The sequence below is a fragment of the Pseudophryne corroboree genome, chromosome 10, assembly GCF_028390025.1.
Source record: "Pseudophryne corroboree isolate aPseCor3 chromosome 10, aPseCor3.hap2, whole genome shotgun sequence".
Classification (NCBI taxonomy): domain Eukaryota; kingdom Metazoa; phylum Chordata; class Amphibia; order Anura; family Myobatrachidae; genus Pseudophryne; species Pseudophryne corroboree.
In genome coordinates this window covers 353,206,138-353,212,539 of record NC_086453.1, presented here as the reverse complement: position 1 = coordinate 353,212,539, position 6,402 = coordinate 353,206,138, and positions in this window count along the sequence as shown.

Below are 6,402 nucleotides of genomic sequence, written 5' to 3'. Positions count from 1 at the left end.
GTCTCGAGCGGCTGCGTGCGCCCGGCGTCAGCGTTGCCAGGGAGCCAGCGGCTGTACGCGCCCGGTGTCCCTGGTTGCTAGGCGCCGGGCTGCACGGCCGCGCGGACCCCGGCGCCTAACAGTACCCCCCCCTTGAGGAGGGGTCAAGGAACCCCTAAATCCGGGTTTCCGAGGAAATTCCTGAAAAAATGCCCTTTTGAGTCTCGGGGCATGAAGGTCCTCATCAAGGACCCACGACCTTTCATCAGGACCATAACCTCTCCAATGCACCAAAAAATAGAGCCGACCCCGGGACAACTTGGAATCGAGAACCTTCTCAACCAAGAACTCCTGCTGACCCTGTACATTAACTGGTGATCTCCCCTGAGGTCTTTTACGAGGAAATCTGCTAGATGAAACATATGGTTTGAGCAAAGAGCAATGGAAGGTATTTCCGATCCGTAAAGTTTTTGGTAGCTGTAACCGGAAAGCAACTGGATTGACTTTCTTGATAATGAGAAATGGTCCAATAAATCTAGGACCCAATCTGGCTCAGGTTTGTCGAAGTTTGATATTGCGAGTCGACAGCCACACCCTGTCTCCTACTTTAAAAGTGCACGGCCGCCGGAGCCTGTCAGAAAATTTTTTTTCTCTGAAAGCTGCTTTTCTGAGAGCAATGTGCACTCTTTTCCAAATAAGTTTAAGATGAGAGGTCAGGGCCAGAGAGGAGACAGAGGAATGTTGGAAAAATGAATTAGCTCTGGGGTGGAAACCAAAAACTGCAAAAAATGGAGATACATTGGTGGAGGAATGACAGGCATTATTATAAGCAAACTCTGCCAATGGAAGAAACTCAGACCAGTCATTTTGGAGTTTGGCCGAGTACAAACGTAAATATTGTTTTAGGGATTGGTTCACTCGCTCAGTCTGTCCATTTGATTGTGGATGATACCCGGAGGTTAATGATAACTTCATTTTTAACGAAGCACAAAAAGACTTCCAAAATTGTGCAATGAATTGTGGACCCCTGTCAGAAACAATATCAGTGGGTAACCCATGGAGTCTGAAAACATGACGGAGGAACAAGACTGCCAATCCCTGAGCAGATGGCAATCGGGGAAGACCAATAAAATGAGCCATCTTACTAAAACGGTCCACTACCACCCATATGACTGTGCATCCAGCTGACAGAGGGAGATCCACCACAAAATCCATGGAGATATGCGACCATGGTCTAAGAGGAACATTCAATGGCATAAGTTGACCAATAGGCAAAGAACGGGGAACTTTATGCTGTGCACAGACCTGACACGAAAAAACAAACTCTTTAATGTCTTTAGAAAGACCAGGCCACCACACTGAGCGGGATACCAATTCCAAAGTTTTAGCGACTCCCAGATGCCCTGCAACTTTGCTATCATGAAATTCCTCCAAAACAGTTGCTCTCAAAAACTCAGGAACAAAAAGACGACCAGCAGGAGTATTTCCCGGAGCTTGATGTTGAAGCAGCTTCAATTGAGAAAAAACATCCTGTGTGAGACCTGCCTGAATGACTGAAGGCGGAAGTATGGGAGTAACAGGACTGTTGTCTTGAACGGGAAGAAAACTGCGTGAGAGGGCATCTGCCTTGGTATTCTTGGAACCAGGTCTGAAGGTGATAAAGAATTTGAAACGAGTAAAAAATAAAGCCCAACGAGCCTGTCGGGCATTCAGTCGCTTAGCTGATTCAATGTATTGAAGATTTTTGTGATCAGTCAAAACTGAAATGGTATGGGTCGCTCCTTCAAGCCAATGTCTCCACTCCTCAAAAGCCCATTTAATAGCCAGCAACTCCCGATTACCAACATCGTAGTTGGATTCAGCAGACGAGAATTTCCTGGACATAAAGGCACAAGGATGTAACTCAAGGGAATCAGGATCCTTCTGAGAAAGGATAGCCCCTACACCAACCTCCGAGGCATCTACCTCAACGATGAAAGGCAATTCTGGGTTGGGATGTCTAAGGACAGGGGCTGAGACAAAGGCTTGTTTCAAGGCCTGAAAAGATGCTTTAGCTTCACATGACCAATTGGTAGGATCTGCTCCCTTCTTAGTGAGTGCCACAATGGGAGCAACTAGGTCAGAAAAAGAGTGAATAAACCTTCTATAGTAGTTTGCAAACCCTAAAAAGCGCTGAATTGCTTTTAAGTTAGTGGGTTGCGCCCAACTCAGGATGGCTTGGAGCTTCTTAGGTTCCATTCGGAATCCCCGAGGGGAAATAATGTACCCTAAAAAGGATACCTCCGTGACGTGAAATTCACACTTCTCCGGTTTGGCATACAAGTGGTTTTCACGTAATTTCTTAAGCACCTGACGCACCTGGGTAACATGTTGTTCTGCAGAGTCAGAATATATCAAAATGTCGTCTAAATAGACCACGACGAATCTTCCCAGAAACTCACGGAGCACATCATTAATGAGATCCTGAAAGACTGCCGGAGCGTTAGATAGGCCAAATGGCATGACCAGATACTCATAGTGGCCTGATTGAGTGCTGAATGCCGTTTTCCACTCATCCCCTGACCTGATTCTAATGAGATTATATGCTCCTCTCAGGTCAATCTTAGAAAAAATAACAGCCGAACGTAGCTGATCAAAAAGGACAGAGATCAGCGGCAGGGGGTAAGTATTCTTTACTGAGATCTTATTCAAGGCTCGAAAGTCAATGCAGGGTCTGAGAGAACCATCCTTCTTCTCTACGAAGAAGAAACCTGCACTCAAAGGGGACTTAGATGGCCTGATAAACCCTTCCTCAAGACTTTCTTTCACATACTCATTCATGGCCACCGTTTCAGGACCAGACAATGCATATAACCTTCCTTTAGGCAACGTGGCACCAGGAATTAATTCAATGGTACAATCATAAGGCCTATGGGGAGGCAAAATATCAGCATTGCCCTTGGAAAACACATCCAAAAAATCCTGGTATTCTCCAGGAATATGTGCGGACCTGGCAGCAGCTACTCGGATAGGAAGTGTAATACATTCTTTATCACAGATGGTACCCCATTGTAGGATCTCCCCAGACTGCCAATCTATGATGGGATTATGAAAGGCCAGCCAAGGGTGACCCAGAACCACAGGAACTGCTGGACAATGGGTAAGAAAAAACTCAATCTTTTCAGAATGTAGAGCTCCCACCGAGAGCAAAACTGGAGGGGTACATAGAGAAATAACCCCATTGGATAAGGGACTCCCATCTAAACCATGCATGGTGATACACCTACCTAAGGTTAGCTGAGGAATACCTAAGGCCTTGGCCCATGTTAAGTCCATAAAGTTTCCTGCAGCTCCACTGTCCACAAAAGCAGAGACCGAGGAACAGAGGCTGTCATAAGAAACTTTAGCAGGAACCAACAGTGAATTATTTGAGGAGATGAGCTGTAGACCAAAGTGAACCCCCTCACTATTCACTTGGTCAGGAAGTTTCCCGACTTGATTGGGCAACTACGGGCAAAATGTCCCTTACCTCCGCAGTACAAACACAGACCAGAATTTTGCCTCCTGTTTCTTTCCTCCGGAGACAATTTGGAGAGACCAATCTGCATAGGCTCCTCCATGTCTACAGGAACGGAAGGAACACAGGGAAAAGAAACTACAGATGCCCCTTTTTCAGTCCTCCGCTCTCTGAGCCGACGATCTATTTTAATAGAGAGCTCCATGAGTTTATCAAGGGTCTCAGGAGCGGGATACTGAAGGAGGCTGTCTTTTATAGATTCAGATAAGCCGAGGCGAAACTGACTGCGCAGGGCAGGGTCATTCCAGCCACAGTCGTTCGACCAACGGCGAAACTCCGTACAATAATTCTCTGCAGGATTCCTACCCTGTCTTAGAGCACGCAACTGACTTTCTGCGGACGCCTCTCTATCAGGGTCGTCATACAATAGCCCTAACGATTTTAGAAAGGCGTCTACAGACGATAAGGCCGGATCGTCTGTCTTTAAACCAAAAGCCCAGGTCTGAGGATCCCCCTGAAGCAGAGAAATTATAATTCCAACCCGCTGAGCCTCCGTACCTGAGGAGACTGGTCTTAAACGAAAATACAGTTTACAAGACTCTTTAAAATTAAAAAACTGTTTTCTATCCCCAGAAAAACGGTCAGGCAGATGCATTTTTGGTTCAGGGATGACCCTCGGGGAAGTCCGTAAGAGATCTTCCTGTGAGCTCACCCGGAGGGACAGATCCTGAACCATCTGGGTAAGTTCCTGAATCTGACTAACTAGAAACTGGCCAGGATTTGGCCCAACACCGGTGGGATTCATGAGACCGACAAAATTCTCCCAACTGGATAAGTGAAAAAATTAACTCCTGTTGAAATTTTTTCTTTTGTGGGCCGGTGATAATGTTACGATTCCTGTACTCCAGACTGGAGAAGATCTTATGGCAGGGATCTGAGTACAGGAACAATATACAGGTTGTGGGAGCTGGAGAGCCTAGTAACCCCTGGCGCCCTAACTCCGTTGTCTCGCCCGTGTTATCAGAAATCCCCTGCGAGACTATGGTTGCTTGAGCCCATGGCAGCCGCGTTCGAAGGGCGGATTATGTCTGCCCAACCCCGATGCCCCCGCAGGTCTTAATGGGAGACAAGGGGAAGTCCGAGACAGGGTGATAACAAGGGGCCCTCTGACTAAGCAACCAAGCCAGGGGTTACAAGCTAACTTAACTAAATCAAAAGGTATGTGCGGACTAGCCGCCAGGGAAAAGGACAACCAAAGATCCACTGATCCGACACTCCTATCCGGCACCGCTGGACACCAGAGTGGATCTTGTGGAAGCGGAATCCTCCGCAAATCTCCAGAACGCAATATAAACAAAATAATAAATTATAGCGGACAAGCCGCAACACACGGCTGCGCCACGACTCACGAACACCACCAGATGTTAACGGTGCTCGGTCAGACTCCAGGAACAGATGGTAACTTCCGAGTACTGGATCACTGAGAACAGGAACAAACGGATAGACCGGGACTGGGAACTCTCTCTGCAGCAGACACAGGCAAACAGGAAGCTATCACCGGCGTCTGTGAGAAGTCAAAAGGGAGCCTATAACTGTGAGCTCCCCAATCAGGAGCCAGACTGGTAATTACACTAAATGCCGTGCAGCTGCATGCTGCACGGCCAGCACACCCAGATTTGATTACAACAGACCCAGCAACGGGGAACGCGGCCCGAACGTGGCGTCCCCGTTGCTAAGGTCTCGAGCGGCTGCGTGCGCCCGGCGTCAGCGTTGCCAGGGAGCCGGCGGCTGTACGCGCCCGGCGTCCCTGGTTGCTAGGCGCCGGGCCGCACGGCCGCGCGGACCCCGGCGCCTAACAGATAGATAGATATTTACTTACAGATGGAGCCATGCTAGTCATGGCTCCGTCTGTGACTAGGGGTGCGCCTATCACATATGAGGCAAACCCCTACAAACTCATAAAAGATTCGTTTAAAAGAGGCACACAAGAAGCAAAAATTGATGAGCATTTAAATTCAAAAAAACTTATGGAAAATATAGAACTAAAAGAAAAATCATCAGGAAAAAGATCACAAAAAAGGAACTATCAGTTCATTGATTCGTCAGATGAGGAAGATCAAGCAATAGATGATTTTTTTTAGAAATGGTTTGGGTCACAGAGAAACTGCCAGATCCAATAAAAGATTCCCAGAAGAAGCAAAGAAACAGTTATTCATCATAAAAAGAGGCAAGAGAGGAGCAACAAGGACAAAGAAGCAGCAGATAAAAGACATTGATCCATCAAGCAATGAGAATAAAACCATTTTCAATTTGAGTGATCAAACATTAACATCAGAAGAAATATCAGTTCTGAAAAAGGTTTGAAATTTGCACCACATCCACCATCAGTAAATTTGATTTATTCATTGACACAGAAATTTATTCGCAAATTATGCATTAAAAAATATTTTGCTTAGTGCCTAGTCACTAGACAGATTATAAATACAACTACTGAATACCAACATACAGACTTCAGACCTCCATCAAAATTTAATCCAACCCATATGAAAGGACCGCATATGGAAAGTTTCCAAAAACTAGTAGAAAAAGACATCGCTGAACTACCAGAAAAAATGAAAACAAGATTCAACTTTTCAATTAAAGAAAGATAAGGTTTAAAAAGTCTAAAAGATGACAAGAACCTAATAATCAAGCAAGCTGATAAAGGGGGAGGAATCGTACTCTTGAGCAAAGTTCAGTATAAACAAGAACTAGAAAGGCTTTTACCAGAAAATTATTTCTATAAAAAATTAACAGCAGACCCTACAAAAACATTTGAACAACTATTAAATCAGGAATTGACAGAAGGTTTGGAACTTGGTATTATAAACAAAAAAGAATACGATTTCATCAATATACAAAATCCAAAGATACCAATGATTTACTAT